This window comes from Cnephaeus nilssonii (genome assembly GCF_951640355.1).
Source record: "Cnephaeus nilssonii genome assembly, chromosome: 16".
NCBI lineage: Eukaryota > Metazoa > Chordata > Mammalia > Chiroptera > Vespertilionidae > Cnephaeus > Cnephaeus nilssonii.
This window is the reverse complement of record NC_137087.1, coordinates 55,412,170-55,428,640: the sequence shown is the minus strand read 5'-3', so window position 1 is coordinate 55,428,640 and position 16,471 is coordinate 55,412,170. Positions and strand designations below refer to the sequence as shown.

Here is a 16,471-nt window from a genome sequence, read left to right as displayed (position 1 = left end):
ATCAACTGAGCCACATGGGCCGGGCAGCACCCATACTTTAAACATTCTTTATAGATCAAGCATCTCTGTCACCTGAGGTTGGTGAGAAGCCAGAGCCCCAGTGACCACACCCCCGACCTTCCACCACCAGAATCTACCAGGAACCGAGAAGGAGGGCAGCCTGCCAGCTCTCGCCTTCTCTCCACCACCTGCCACCAACATGGGGCCAGATCTGTGCAGCTTCCCTCTCAGCCCGTGCCCTGAACTCCCTCCACGGCGTCCCCCAAAACAACTTGGGCTGTCAGGGTATTTCACACCAGTTCATTTCATACTTCATTGACTCTATTAAACAAGGAAGATAAGACTTCCAGGTTCAGAGTCCACTCTTTGCTCCCCCTGCCTCCGGCGAACAGGAGACATCTGGGCTGCGGCGAGGGGCCTGGCGGGGCCTCGGGCCTGGAGAAGCTGCGGGTGGGAGGGAGGGAAAGTCAGGTGTGGCCCCTCCTGCATGTCCCAGGCCAACAAACGCCCGCGTTTCCTGGGAAGCTGTGAGCACGGAGGATTTCCCCCGGAATCCGGGCTGGCCTTATAGAGCAGTGATCCCAACATCAAGAAAAGGAACCGGCCAGTAAATTCCTAGTTAGTTCATTTTCTAAGACTTCTGAATGTGTTTTGAATTTTCTCTAAATTAAGATAATCATAAAAGGTTAAGATGTTGAAACAGAGCCCCACCTGATCCCAGGGCTTGATTTGTATGCTTAATTAGTTCCCCAACATATGGTTCAGAGCCTCTTATAAAAACAGGGCCACGACTCGAGGTATGTTTGGGTATTAGATTGGACGATGTTAAAGGGACATTCAGACCCATCTCAAAGGCCTTAACCTGCCCTTGATCTGTGCTGGAAGCTTTTGCTGACATCTGTTTCAAAGAGATATCCAAAAAAACTCCCCAGTGGCCTCACGATAAAACAAAAATCCATGCGGAGATAGATATCAGGCATTAAAATACTTAGGATTCAGCCGTGTCTGAGGAATGTGTGGCCCCAGAACATAACAGTGGGGGGCGGGTTCGGAGTGCAGAGCCTTGGCTCACGGTGCAGAGGGAGCAGCTGGGTCACAAATGTCCCCGGGGCCCTTTGTTCCACCGAGTGAGTGTTTCCGTCCGGATAATAAATCAGGTGCTCCTGTGGGCGGGGCACAACGCAGGTCGCCAGGAGTCACTTCCCCAGCTCCCAGGCAGCCCCACCCCCCACCCCACCTCCCAGGAAAGCACTTTGGAGACTCCCCCCCCCCCCAGCAGGAGTGAGTGAGGTATGATACTGACTCACCCACACTCCCCGGTTTAGTTGTGGGACTATCTCCACCCCTAACCTGCACGTGTGTGTGTGTGTGTGTGTGTGCATGTGTGTGTCTGTGTGTGTGTGTGCACGTGTGTGTGTGTGTGTGTACATAACACAGCTTTCAGACAAGCCCCCTCCCTAACCTCCTATCAGATTTCTGTCCCTAAGTCCTCCCTGTCTACGCACTCTGGGTCCACCGTGTTTGTGACAACTTGGGTCACGTATGGGAAATGACAAAGTCATCCAGCCGTTGGCAAAGATCCCCCAGGTGAGGATCAGGCCCATCTCTTGGCTTCAGTGCACCATCACTCCACCCACATCCATCCATCCATCCATCCATCCATGCAGTCACCTGTCCTCTTAATGAGAACTCATCAAGCACCTACTGTGTGGGGGTGTAAGGGGCTATGGGAAAACCAGAGCTGATCCCAGTACAGTCCTGCCCTCTGGGGGCTCACAGCCTAAGGAGATGGGGCAGGCACAGGAGGACAAGTGTCAAGTGACAGGTGTTTGAGAGAGGTGTGGGCAGCACGCTAGAGGAAACGTGAGAGAGGGACCATGGCAGGCAGGGCAATGAGGCGGCTTCACAGAGGACGTGGCATGTGCCCTGGGCTCTGAGTGACCTACCCATTTGGACAATGAGGGCGACAAGGTGTTCCAGGTGAGGGAGCGACGAGAACAAAGGCCCCGAGAAAGGAACCCACTGTGCGGTCCAAACACACCGAGTCCATCTCCAGGTACAAACAGTACACACATCCCCGCTCCTCTGATCTCCAAATGCCCTTGCGAAGCCGATAAGGCCGGTATAATTATTTCCATTGTATAGGTAACAAAACCAAGGTGCATGGAGGCTATCGGCATTTCCCATGGTTTCCCAGCTCAGATGCTGTGGAGCCCAGATACAAACTCAGGCTTAATCTTCCTGGATCCACCCACAGCTGAAAACTGAAGAAAAGGTCAGATTACCAAGGGTCTTACATGAAAAGCCGGGGAGGTTGCTATTTCCTCTGCAGTTATGGGGAGCCGTGGAGGACTTGGAGCGGGGCTGGAAGATCCATCGGACAGCCCTGAGCTAGAGAAGTGAGGCAGACAGAGGCTGGGTGCAGGAAAAAGGAAGACTCCGTGGCAGCCCCTCAGACCCAACCTGGGCCAGGAGCCGGAGGAGAAAGGTGAACCAGGACGCAGGCAAGCATCCTTGCAGACGGCTCCACGCAGAAGGCAGGAAAGAGGCTCCAAGGATGGCTGTGGCCGTGCTTCCAAAGGGCTGGCTGGTTCCCCCCAAAGTCAGCTGAGCCTTTAGCATCGCTGCCAGCCACGGTCAGAGTGTGTCCAGAGTCAGGCACTTCCCCATGCATTTCCTCGTTGGGTCCTCATACCCACCCTGCCGAGGGGCTAATCTCTTAACTCCATTTTACAGATGAGCAAACCAAGGCACTCCGTGGCCAAGGAACTTGGCCATGGTTACCCAGGGAGAAAACGGCTTAGAGTGCACGGTCAGCAGGTCCCACCCAGAGCCTGGACCCCTGACCGCCACCTACAGCCACCCCTCCCAGGTCTCACATGCCACTCCGATCCCAGGGACGAGAGGGCTCTCATCACCCATCCATGTGCATCTGCCTCGCCGCCCTTGGCCTGCAAAACCCTCCCCGATGATCTGGCCCCGAGTTACCTCCTTCCTTTGTTACCTCCCGCTGGGTCCTGAGGGATCCTGCTGCCCCAGCCCACAGCCCGGCAGGCAGGAGGCCAGATCCGGGCTGTGATAGAGAGAGAGAGAGAGTCCCTGTGAGCTGGAGACCCAGCCTGGGGCGTCACAGCAGGAGACCTCAAACCGGGCCAAGCTCAGTGGGACTGAGATCAAAGGCAGCGGGTGCGGAGGGGGGGTGGGAAAGGGGGGGGTGGGAGGTGGGGGCAGAGCAACAAGGAACAGAAATGAGCAGGGGTGAGGCTGGTCTCATATCATTCCTGTGGCTGCATCTGTGGGCTGGGCTTCTTTGAAGGTCTGGGCCACCCCCAGTCTGGGTGCAGGACAGGAGATCTCCTCCCCTCCCTGGGTTCCCATGCCAGGAGCTGGGGCTGAGGAAAGAGGGCAGTGACCGCTCCTCCTGGGATCCCTTCATCCCCCCATGCGACACCTCAGGACCCACCCTGTGTCCACATCCAGGCTCTCTCGTGTTGCTGCTTTTGTTTTCCTGCGTGGGTGTGGCTAACTCGCGGCTCAGTCTGTTTCACTCGGGGGCTCTGGGCCTAGTACTGTGCACATAGTAGGACTTCCGGAAATCCGGAAGGCCTGCTGATGGAGAGATGCATCTTCTCTCTGGCCTCGGTCCATGAAAACCCTCAGAAGGGACACCTGCTGAGAGCCAGCGTGGAACACGCAGGGGGAAAGCACTGTCCGGGGGACCAGGTCCTGGGTTCTGGTCTAGCTCTGCCACCGACATCCAAACATGCCACATCACCTCCGTTTCCCCATTTGTAGCACCAAGGAGAGGTTGGCTGGTCCTACGTTTCCACAGAGCTTCCTCATCTTCACCTACTGGTCACCTCCTCCGAGAGGCCCTCCCTGACCACTCTGGCCACAGCAGCCCCCTGCCCTCTCCCAGGCACCTCTAACATGTCCCCTGTGTGTTGTCTCCATCTGACCTTTTCCTGTTGGCGTATTTTTCCACTTCTTAACTGTCTCCCCAGATAGGATGGAAGTTCCAGGACCGTTCACCTCTGCTGCTCCCTGCTGCTTCCAGAGCCCAGGACAGAGCCTGGCCCAGAGTGGCTGCTCCCCTAATGTTTGCTGAATGAACCGTGTCATTAGATAGTCTTCAAAAACCACGTGTCTATTGGCTACAAAATGGTCCAAAGTGTGGGTGTATTAAAATATATTAAACCAACCCCCTATTATTCTTTAAAATATATTTTCATTTATTTTAGAGAGGAAGGGAGAGGGAGAGAGGAACATCAATGATGAGAGAGAATCATTGATTGGCTGCCTCCTACACATCCCCTACTGGGGATTGAGCCCTCAACCTAGGCATGTGCCCTTGACCAAAATTGAACCCGGGACCCTTCAGTCTGCAGGCCAACGCTCTATCCATTGAGCCAAACTGGCGAGGGCCCAGCCCCCTATTCTTGATATCTAAATGGTCCACTACCATTTATGAGTCGCCTGAGGAGGTCACCTTTGTTTCCAGGTTCACCGTCTGTCCCCACAGGAAGCACCTCAGCTCCGGGGGAGCAGGGGCCTTCTCCCTTGTGCAGCGCTGTCCCCACCCCCCAGCACATGGTGTGGCTCAGAGGTGCTGTTTGACGGCTTTTATTCAACGAAATAAGGGCTTTCCTCCCTCTGAGACCTTCCAATCGATCCGCCCCTCCCTGTGGTCGGACATTGCGAAGTCACCTGTCTACCAAGCAAGTGCGCTTACTCTGTACTAATTTGCTTTCCTATTTTAGAAAGCCAGTTCTAGCCGCAGGCCTGCCATCCGGGCAGCTTCTGACCACGCGAGAATTGAGAGAATCAGCGTCACCACGTCCAACTGATGTGACTCCAGATCACCACAAGGAATGCGACCTGTCGGGCAGCCCTGGAGACCTGGTTGGGAGCCACTGCACCATCCCATGAGACTCTCAAAAATGCAAAGATGCTCAGGACCCCACAGGATGATCTCGGCCAACCCTGGAGCCCTGGGGTCCCCGGACTGTACCTCCTCACTCTTGCCAGGGGCGCTGGTGCCGGAGGGACTCCCACGCCTCTCACCACCGAGGCCACGGCAGAAACCCACAGATCAGGCCAACACTGAGGCCACGGCAGAAAACAACAGGTCAGGCCCAACACTGAGGCCACGGCAGAAACCCACAGATCAGGCCAACACCGAGGCCACGGCAGAAACCCACAGATCAGGCCAACACTGAGGCCACGGCAGAAACCCACAGATCAGGCCAACACCGAGGCCACGGCAGAAACCCACGGATCAGGCTCAACACTGAGGCCACGGCAGAAACCCACGGATCAGGCCAACACCGAGGCCACGGCAGAAACCCACAGATCAGGCCAACACCAAGGCCACGGCAGAAACCCACAGATCAGGCCAACACCGAGGCCACGGCAGAAACCCACAGATCAGGCCAACACTGAGGCCACGGCAGAAACCCACAGATCAGGCCAACACCAAGGCCACGGCAGAAACCCACAGATCAGGCCAACACCGAGGCCACGGCAGAAACCCACAGATCAGGCCAACACTGAGGCCACAGCAGAAACCCACAGATCAGGCCAACACCGAGGCCACGGCAGAAACCCACAGATCAGTCCCAACACAGACCACGGCAGAAACCCACAGATCAGGCCCAACACCGAGGCCACGGCAGAAACCCACAGATCAGGCCCAACACCGAGGCCACGGCAGAAACCCACAGGTCAGGCCCAACACTGAGGCCACGGCAGAAACCCATAGATCAGGCCCAACACCGAGGCCACGGCAGAAACCCACAGATCAGTCCCAACACTGAGGCCACGGCAGAAACCCATAGATCAGGCCCAACACCGAGGCCACGGCAGAAACCCACAGATCAGGCCCAACACTGAGGCCACGGCAGAAACCCACAGGTCAGGCCAACACCGAGGCCACGGCAGAAACCGACAGATCAGGCCCAACACTGAGGCCACGGCGGGAGGCGGAGGAGGACAACTTCCAGGTGTCCGCTTGGTGCCTGGCGTACAGACTTGGTTGGGCACAGATGCCTCCCTGAGACTGTGCGGAGCAAGTTCAGATGGCCTGAGACGCACCACCACTGATGCCAAGAAATCCTGGGTGTCCCCTCGGGGCGCCACCTCCCAGGGCAGCCGCAGCCGGGCCTGGGCTCTCCTGGTGGCTTGCGGGGAGGCACACAGGACCACCCGCCTGTAAAGGAAATGTCGCGAGTGCCGCTGGACCATGTCACCTGCACTCTGGTTGCATATACTGATGACACCTCTGGAGACACCTTCTCCTCCTCGGAGGTTCCCACTAGCAATGTCTCCTTTAAGCCTGATTTCGGGGGAGGACAGAGCAGCTAGGATGACAAGTCCAAGGTCAAGCAGCAAGATGAGGGTGGAGAGGCCGGGACGGGAGCCTCGTTACCCAGCCCAGGCTTCAGCCAGAGGGCGCAGACGGGGCTGCGCAGGTAACGAGGCTGCCCAAAAGTGAGAGACAGGGTCTCCCCATCCAGATGGCCAGGCTGTGCACCGCGTTAGGGCGCCCCCACCGAAGAAGTGCCAATCACATCTTGGACATCATAGATGTGTATATTTATCCCATTTCTCTGGATTGCAGCAAAGTGTCCATTCTAATAAAAATCAGGGTATTGGAAACTTTTCCAACAGAGAGAAGTAACGTTTCTTGGCAAAGAGGCCCCTTATTTTACGCCGCACAGACGTACTGAGTGGCTGGCAGCGACCCTGACGGAAGCCACTCCTACTTGGGGAGCCTGTACTTGTTTGGGCAGAAGCAGAAAGGAAGGGTGGTCTTGCTACACCCCCTCAAACCGGGCTGCCCTCCTGGCAGAAGGGCCTGGGGGAGCCAGCTTGCAGGGTAAAGACACCTACAAGTCAATAGGACAAAAGATAACCTACGGGGGGAATGGGCAAAGGGTAGGGCTTGTCACCACAGAGGAAGAAAAGGCGGTGGATGTGTGGAGGCCGGCTGTGGGCATTTGTCCTTGTTCCTCCTGCCCAGCATCCCACCCCCGCTGCCTCCTGAGAGCCCAGGGTGCCAGGCTCTGGGCTGAGTGCTGTGCGGGGAAAGGTCTCATCTTTCTTTTCACAGCGCTTGAGGGAGGAGCTGCTATCTCTTCTGGCGGGTGGGGGGACAGGTGAGGCAGGCACGTGCTCTTTTTTTTTTTTTCATTTGAAGTTTTCTAGGTGAGACGAGGACTCTCCGGTTGTCACAGCATCCGCCATCCTGTTATAACCACGCTCGCTTCAAAACATGGGACATTTCCTTCTGTGAGCAGCTTTGCGGAGATGGAATTCACACACCGCACAATTCACCCATTCACGGCATGCAACTGACTCAGGGGTCTCCGGAATCTCACAGTCTTTGCCACATCCAGTTCAGACCGTTTTCATCGCCTCCTAAGGAAAGCCTGTGCCTTTTAACTCTCACCTCCCTTCCCCTCTCCCCCCACCAGCCCTAAGCAATTATTAACCTACTTTCTATTTCTACGGAATATGCTTGTTGTAGACGTTTCATATAAACAGAACAAGACAATACGTGGCCGTCTGTGTCTGGCTTCTTGCTCTTAGCGCAGTGTCTCCCAGGCTCATCCACATGGTAGCTTATACCAGTGCTGCATTCCTTTGTAGGAATGACTAATAGTCTCTGTGTGGACGTACCATAGTCACTACATTTTGTTAATCCATTAATCTGTTTGGGAGACAATGTTTTCTCTTTTTTAAAAATCCTCACCCAAGGATATGCTTAGAGAGAGGAAAGGAGAGAGAGGAGAGAGAGAGAAGAGAGAGAGAGAGAGAGAGAGAGAGAGAGAGAGAAACATCAATCGGTTGCATTCCTGCCCTCCTTATGTGCCCCAACCTGGGATCAAACCCGAAACCCAGGGTGTGCCCTGACCGGGAATCGAACCGGCAACCTTTCAGTGCACAGGACGACGCTCCAGCAAGTGAGCCACTCCTGCCAGGCAGAGCCACCATTTTCCTGAAAACAGTCCCGGCTCTAAGTGCCTCCTCTCCTTTAACCCTCACAACCCTAAAAGGTGGGTGTTCTGATGACCCCTATTTCACAGGGAAGGAAACGGAAGCCAGAGGAAGGATCTATTGCCCAAAGCCACGCAGCCCCTGACTACCTGCCAGGCCCTGGGTTTGTCTGTAAGTCCCGGGGGCCCAGGACTCCCCCTTTCCGTTATTAGGGTCTCCAGGGGCGTGTCAAGCACACCCAGCCCGCTCTTTCACCCCTACGTGGAATCCACAACGGCCCACCAGAGCCTCTGGCCTTCATCCCCCCCCCCCCCCCCTCCGCCCAGACCCCGCCCAGCTGGGCTCCTTCCCCAGCCCCTGGAATCACCCCCTCAGTCAGGAACATTCCAGAAAACCACTTCCACCATAAAACACCTACTCAACAAATATGTTGGGTCAACAAACCCCTTCAAAGGGTGTCACTTGGGCCTGAAAACCCCTCATTATTTGGGACCTCACTAATGCAATATTGTGCCTTTTCTGGAGGCTGTGCGGGCTGCAGTGTGATTCAATGAGCAAACGCTTCTTCACCACGAATGTGTAGCTCATGGTGTGGACAGGACTGTGGAAGGCATGTTTACACAGGGCTCCTGAGCCTCCTCAACAACCACCGAAACGCCCAGAAGCAACCCAACAGCCGAGGTGTCACCAGCCCCCAGCGAGTCCTTAGGCAGGTCCCCGGACACCGCAGGCACCTTGCTGAGCAGGAGAGTGACAAGCTCCTCAGGAGTCAAGGTCCAGGGATGCCTTCCTTCCAATCACATGGCGCCTCAGACTCACTCTGAGTCTCCAAACCAGCCCCGTCCTCGGTTTAGCCTCGGTTTAGCTTCTATGGCAGGCGTCCTCAAACTACGACCCGCGGGCCACATGTGGGTGTTTTTGCCGTTTTGTTTTTTTACTTCAAAATAAGATATGTGCAGTGTGCATAGGAATTTGTTCATAGTTTTTTTTAAACTATAGTCCGGCCCTCCAACGTTCTGAGGGACAGTGAACTGGCCCCCTGTTTAAAAAGTTTGAGGACTCCTGTTCTATGGCAAAGCTCTAGCTTCTGTGGCAAAGCTCATTGCTGCCAGTCAATCAGGGAGGGAGCCCCAGTTCCTCTGGGACTACGCCAGGAGGGAAAACATTTCCGATCAGGTCCTAGGAGAGACCCCAGCAAAGGGGCTCTGGAGGGGGGTCCTGTGGAGACCCCCTTCCTTCCACAAATCCCTGTTATTTGTCCCACAGAGAAATTCGCCTCTGGAATGTCTGAGGACGGGTGACATCGCAGCCACCGGGACAAGCACTCAACACCTCCAGCCTATGGAGTCCTGTGGCCTCCGCTCTAGTCATTTCCTGTGACCCAGCGCGGCAGCCGGGGACTCCAAAGTGAGGCCTTCCGCTTCTTCTAGACGCGAAGGCCTCGGGTTGTCCAATGTGGTGGGTTCGGGCCGCCCCATGCCGCCCCAGTTTAGGGGTGAAGCATTTTAAAGTCACAAAGCGATTGCAGGGGACGCCTTTTATCCCATCCACAGAGCAGCGCCAGGGACATTCTGGGGGGGGGGGGGAGGGCAGAGTGAGAGCAGAGATTCAGCCAATCGCAGAGGTTTAGGACCCGCCCACCACCAGCCTCCTGGTGTGGATACAAAGAAACCAGGGAGAGCGCGGCTGGTGTGGCTCAGTGGTTGAGCGCCTACCTATGAACCAGGAGGTCAGGCACATGCCCAGGTTGCGGGCTTGATCCCCAGAGTGGGGCGTGCAGGAGGCAGCCAATCAATGATTCGCTCTCATCATTGATGTTTCTCTCTCTCTCTCCCTCTCTGAAATCAATAAAAATATATTTTAAAAGGAAGGGAGGGAGGGAGGGAGGGAGGGAGGGAGGGAGGAGAAAGGGAAGGAGGAGAAAGGAAGGGAAGGAAGGAAGGAAGGAAGGAAGGAAGGAAGGAAGGAAGGAAGGAAGGAAGGGAGGAGAAAGGAAGGGAAGGAAGGAAGGAAGGGAGGGAAGGAAGGAAGGGAGGGAGGGAGGAAGGGAAGGAGGGAGGAAGGGAGGGAGGAGAAAGAAAGGGAGGGAAGGAAAGAAGAAAGGAAGGGAGGAAGGGAGGGAGGGAGGGAAGGAGGGAGGAAGGGAGGGAGGAGAAAGGGAGGGAGGGAGGGAGGGAGGGAGGGAGGGAAGGAAGGAAGGAAGGAAGGAAGGAAGGAAGGAAGGAAGGAAGGGAGGGAGGGAAGGAGGGAGGGAGGGAGGGAGGGAGGAGAAAGGAAGGGAAGGAAGGAAGGAAGGAAGGAAGGAAGGAAGGAAGGAAGGAAGGAAGGAAGGAAGGAAGGAACGAACCAGGGATGGAGACAGAGACCGCCTGCTCCTCCTGGCTTCCTCCTGGCCCCGCAGCTGACGCCTCCTCCCTGGGCCGCTTCTCCTGCCACAAAAGGGACCCTCCGGCTGGAAGGGCCTGCCAGAGCTTTCAGCTCGTGCCCTGACCCTCGTGCCCTGACCCTCGTCCGCTGGTGGAGGCTGCCAGAGGGCCGTGCTGAGCAGCGTTTGGAGGGGGGGGTGGGAGAGAGTGAGCCGGGGCCGTCAGCCATTCTGCTGTGAGCGCAGGAGCGCGGCGCCACGTCCCCCTGGATAGACTTGCCACCCCTGACACTGAGGCCACGTCCTCTGGGGTTCAGATCTCCTCTGACTTCATGATTTCTTGACCACCGTATTCTCTGCCTTCTCCAAGGACCTCTGTCAGTGGTCGGCAAACTGCGGCTCGCGAGCCACACGCGGCTCTTTGGCCCCTTGAGTGTGGCTCTTCCACAAAATACCACGTACAGTGTGATTGAAACTTCGTGGCCCATGCGCAAAAGTCGGTTTTCGGCTCTCAAAAGACATTTCAATCGTTGTACTGTTGATATTTGGCTCTGTTGACTAATGAGTTTGCCGACCACTGACCTATGTCAAGGGCTCTTCCCACCCACCAGGAATTGACATTGGCTCGTAGGACTGAGCCATTCACATGAGAGACACCCGAGGCCAGAGGAGGACAGCTCTCCTTGAGGCCAGACGGGAGCCCAAAGAGAGTGTGTCTCTGCCAACACTGAACCGAACCCCTCAGGGCACGAGGCACAGCCAAGGCGGGGGCCCCGTCCAAGATCACCCACTACGAGCCGATCGCAAGATGTGGCCTCTGCCCGCTTGGTGGAGGCAGGGAGGCCCGAGAAAGCCAAATACCGTCCGGAAAAAAAAGTGAAAAGAATTCTGAGCTGAGTTCTGCTGGGAGCAGAGAGGCCTCCCGGTCTGCAAAGCGGAGATGATCCCTGTGCCTCCGCCGAGAGGGGTCGCTGTGCCATGGGGTGCCATGGGGTGACGCAGGCCAAGCGCCCAGCACGGAGCCTGGCCCCGGCCCTCGCTGCCTCATGAACGCAGCCCAGTGTCCACAGTGTGACTTTCCGATCGCTCCTGGGTGACATGGGGCCCACGGAGATGAAGCCTATTCTGCCACCAGCCCTGCCACCATCAGGCCGGGAGCCAGCTCCCTCTCCTCCGGGCCCCGCGCTGGCCAGGTCCAGTAACACGATTAGTCATTTTTCATTCCCGAGACGCCTCCCCACGGGTGGGTGCCTGTGTGCATGTGTGAGCGCCTCGGTGCCTCAGAGCAGGGGAAAATCCATATTCTCTCTCTTCTGACCGAATTAATCAAATAAATCTTCTGCAAGGAGCTGCTAAATGACTCACAGGTGTCTGCCCTGTTGCGGGCTGCAGCGAGCCCCCCCGCAGTCCTTTTAATTTATCAGAGGGAAAAAGATGCCCTCGCGTGCCCCTTCCCGCTCGCGATCGTAATCAGAACCAGTCTGTTTTCCGAGGGTCCGAGGCTCGTTTCCCAAAAGTGTGTATCCGTCGATGGAACGGCGGGCAGAGGGTTTTGCCAAGTCCCAGCCTCCAGCGCAGCGAAGGTGCCCTGGCTGGGGAGAGCGTTTATAAAACCACATTTAATAAAAGAGTGTTATATTAAGTATGTTTGCGAGTGTATTTAAGCATATGGTTTCCATATCAGGCGTCAAGATGGCAAACACATGGCTTACCTTCTTCCTAACCTTTCGGGGAGACGTCCTTTCCAGGGGGCGGGGGGACGGGAGGGTCCTGGGCGGATGCGGGAGAGTGTGTGTTGTTACGTTTTGCTTTTTGACAACTCGGGCTGCCAGGGAAAGCACGAGTGAGGGCTCTCTGCCCCTTCTGTGTCTGTGGTCGGCCGGGAACTCGCTCTGCCTCCTTTCTCCCGCCGCCCCAACAGCCTCCCAGCGCTCCCGCCCTCCTCCAAGGCGCTGGGGGGCCGGCGGACTTTAAAGGGTGAGTCAGTTTCAGCTGCACAGAACTGGAGCTCCTGGGTTTTAAAGGGGAAACCCTCGGGGAAAGCGAGGGCTCTGAGGAAGCCGCCAGCTTGAGGCCCATGAGCCCCTGTTTAGCAGCAAGCCGTCCGACTCCAGGATGCATCGGCCCGGGACCCCCTTTTGGCACCTGCGTTGGGACTAAGGATGGATTTTCCTTTAGGTCAGAGGCACTGGGCTGTGGCCCTATGGGCCCAGGGTCCCCAGAAATGCAGCAAGGAGAGGCCTCCACCGCCCACCGCCCACAAACCATCTACACATCACACAATCCCGGAAGCCAAAATGCCAAACTAGGAAGGGGATTGGGGGACAGGAGAGGGGGCGCTTTGCAGCGAGGCCGCCTGCCTACCCCCCACCAGCCCAAACAGATTTGCCTGAGCGAGTTATAAATCTACCGGTACCATTTCTTTTTCGTCACTTGCCTAATCCCGTGCCCTTCGTTTCATGTGCTGTAATTACTAACATCTGCTTTCTGCGCCGGCCCGCGCCGGGTTTGCAAAGGCAGTTTCAGCGCAGAACAATGGTGACAGCTGTTTCATTTAGCCTAGGGCCAGCACTTCCTGCTCAGTCTACATCTGCCCTCCTGTGTCCAATTTCTGTTTCGGGGGGTTTGTGTTTTGTTTTCTGGGATTTCTCTCCCCTCCCCGTCCCCCGCTTCATCTGACCTTACTATACGTTTAAGAAGAATTTCTAACGTAGCACTGCAGCTAGGATTTCTCACACATATGCTTATTAGATTGGCCACAGCCAGAGAGAGAAGGGAGAAAGCGGAATTGTCTCCAGCAGCTAACACGGTGGAGGGCAGAGGCAGGGGCAGAGGCAGGGGCAGAGGGAGGCAGAGAGCAGGGCTGCCCAGGGAACCAGGTGCCAAGGGAACCCCTGGGCCTGGAGGCTGGGGAATAGGCCGGCCGCCCTGGAGCTCAGGCACAGGACAAATGGGCTGAGCCACTCTCTCCCTGGCTGGTGTCATCGCTAGGGCTTCTTTGGTCAGGGTCTCCCCACGGAGGGGCCCGTGTTTCTGGGTGGCCACCAACCAGCAGGGGCCCTTCTTTGGGAACCAAGCAGGTGGGGTGCCATCCAGAGGCCCCAGACTCACTTTTTCCCATGCGTCTCCAGCCGAGCAACCAACTCCTTTCCAATGTACACAGGGAGGCCCACGCCGTGGACAGCAGAATAAACACAGAGAAGTGAGCTGCCTGGACCCCTGGAGCATATAGCTGCCTGGGGCCAAAGAGAATGGGGGTGATGCCCTGTGTGTAGGCTCCCCTCCACCCACCTGTCCTGAGCCTGGGGCCCCGGCCCGGCTGGCACGCAGATGGGACGTGATGCTCCGAGACGAGGTGCCGCCACAAGTGCTGGGTTAGGAGCCTGGAGGTTTGCAAAGGCTGCCTTCAGGCATTGCTGGGTATGTATCGCCCACCAGGGTGAAAACTGGCCCCCACGTGGGTACGAGCTGGCAGGGATGTGTGTGTCCTGGGGGAGCTCAGTGCGGAGCCTGGGAGTCAGGGGACGGGTGTCATTACTCCAGTCGGGACGCCTGGAGACGGTGCGTGCCTTTCGCTGGACCTCAGAGCTAGGGATAGGCCGAGACCCCGGAGATCCAATGCCCACCACCCTATTTTTCTTAAAAGACGAAGAAATTGAACATCAGCGAGAGGGCGTCCCTATTGGTCAAGTCTGAGGATGTGGCTAGAGAAGCAGGTGAAGGTAAATCTGCGTTGCTTCTGGAAGTTTGAGGCACGCTGACCACGTCAACATGAAATGTCTCTTCCCATCGCAGACCCTCTCGCCCTTCTAAGGGGCTCACGTGAAAGAACTCGGGAGGCGCGTGCACCTGAAACAGCGGGGAGTCAGGGAGAGGCCAGCGGCGGCGCTCAGCGCCTCGGGCCCACTCCAGGGCCATCGCTCTGGCTGCCAGGGAGGGCTGAGCCCAGCCGGCCTGAGAGAACGCGGAGGGCTGCCCTGGCACCTGTGGGTCCCGGGAGTTCCGGGCAGGTGGTCGCGGGCCCCACGTCCAGCAGGAGTAAGAGCTCAGGTGTGAAAGATGCAGCTGAGAGCCCCCCCCCCATCCCCACCAGGTGTCAGGTGTGCAGAGTGGAGAAGGCCCCAGAGCCCAGGAGACACACCGCTCCCACCCGGGGGAGTGGCAGGAGGCCTGACCCAGACGGACATGGGAATTGCTAAGACTTTCCCTAGATTCTGGAATCCCAGGAGCAGTGGCCACAGTGTCAGCAGGAAGTCCCTTTGCCCTGCACACACCCAGCCCTCCGGCTGCCAGCCCCAGCCCCTTTCCCTGCCCCCACGCCAATCTCCCTGCCCTGCCCCCCTCTTCTCTTTCTCACTCCTTTTCTTCTTAAAGTTAATTGCAACTTTTTTCTCCGCGCTCTGATCTGGATAAGCCACATCTCATTAGAAAAAGATTTAGCTGGAGCCAAAGCAGGCTGGAGAAGGAATCCCTAATCAACAGAGAAAAGATTTGGGTGTAATTGCTCTCTCCCGCCATTCTCACAGCCCCCCCCCCCCCCGCCTCCCCCCCCCCCCCCGTCATCTTTCTCTGCTCATTAATCTGTAAAGAAAGTCGCAGTCGAATGCATTGGTGTTCAAGTACCTGCTGCTGCAGCAAACTACCCAAGGGCTTTGGGGTTTCCTTCTGTTGGTGGGGTCTGTGGGGGAGTGTGGGAAGCACCTTGGTTGGGGGAGGAAAACTTTTTGGGGTGTATGTGTGTGAAGTACTTTGGTTCTTGGGGATGTGTGAGTGGGTGTGTGAACTCTGGTTGTTGGCATGTGTATATGAAGTGCTTTGATCTGTGTGTGTGTGTGTGTGTGTGTGTGTGTGTGTATGTGTGTGTATGAAGCTCTTTGGTTGATAGGGGGATGAAAATTGGTGTGTGTGTGGGTGTGTGTATGTGTGTATGTGTTGTGTGTGAAGCACCCTGGTTGCTGGGTGCATGCGTGTAAAGAGCTTTGGTTCAGCCCAACCGGTGTGGCTCAGTGGTTGAGCATCGACCTATGAACCAGGAGGTCACGGTTTGATAAGAATAAAGGAGGGTTACATTAAAAGTTACACTGGGGGGGAAGGTTGCCCCTAACCTGACGCCCTCGAATGCTGAATTTGATCTAAGGCAGGTTCCCCTGGCCTTGGGGCGAAGGGTTTGGTGCAGCTGCCACTCGATATCCTGCGTGCACGGGTTCCGGAAGCCCCAGGAGAGGGTGGTCTGGCGGGGCCCAGAGACCCGTGTTGCAGAGCATCTTCTGGCGTGTTCAGAGGACGACCAGAAACTTCCACCCCAGGCGATGTGTTCGTTCTTAGTGTGACTTCTTTCCCTCGGTCATAGTGGTCCGATGTCGCTTCTCCATCCTTTGGAGGAGATCCTCGGCCTTCTTCACCCCTTTTCCCACCCACGGAAGACTCTGACCTTGGTTCTCCTGGAACAGCTGTTTTCATTTTTTTGCCCCTGAATTGTGGGTAAATCTACTGTATTAGATAAAGGCTTTAGCAGCTCGGCAGCTCGCCTCCCACACATAAGCTCGTTCTCACGGACACAAGCCTGCCCACAAGCCTGCCGCAAGAGGAGGTTGAACTTGATTTTGTCTCCTGGGTTATCTTAGACTTAATTGGGAGGAACCTTGAGTTCAAAGTATAGGCTCCCAGCTGTCTCTGGCGTTCATCGGCTGCCATCTGCTGGGTGGTTCTGGTATGGCATGGTCTCCTTGGCAGGCAGGCTATTTCACTAGGGGTGAAGAGGTTCATCCATTCTATCAAAAAATATTCACTGAGCAGGAACTGTGTGCCAGGCATGGTCTGGGCACTTGGGATTCATCAGCAAACAAAACAAACATCTCTCTTCTTCTGGAGCTTACATTCTCACAGGGGATAACAGGCAGTCGACAATAAACCTAATAAATAAAGAATACCATATGTTAGAGAGTTAAATTCATGGGGGGAAAATTAAAAAGTAGAACTTATAAGAGGGATGGAAAATCCTGAGCGGGGGAGTGAGTCCCATTTTAAATAGTTTTCAGGGTCAGACTCATTGAGGAAACTTTTGAATAAAGGCTTGAAGGAAAGGAAGGACTCTGCCTTGGAGGAGGA

The 16,471-nt window shown here is 56.2% G+C and overlaps 1 long non-coding RNA gene across 2 annotated transcripts in view; it reads right to left on the bottom strand.

The window, feature by feature from the left end:
* Positions 1 to 15,029: 15,029 nt before the first annotated feature.
* LOC307112692 overlaps positions 15,030 to 16,471 on the bottom strand; it is a 67,544-nt gene continuing 66,102 nt past the window's right edge. For both annotated transcript variants that reach the window (XR_013814741.1, XR_013814742.1), the window contains exon 3: positions 15,030 to 16,275. This is a non-coding gene — a long non-coding RNA (uncharacterized lncRNA). The remainder of the gene's footprint in view (positions 16,276 to 16,471) is intronic.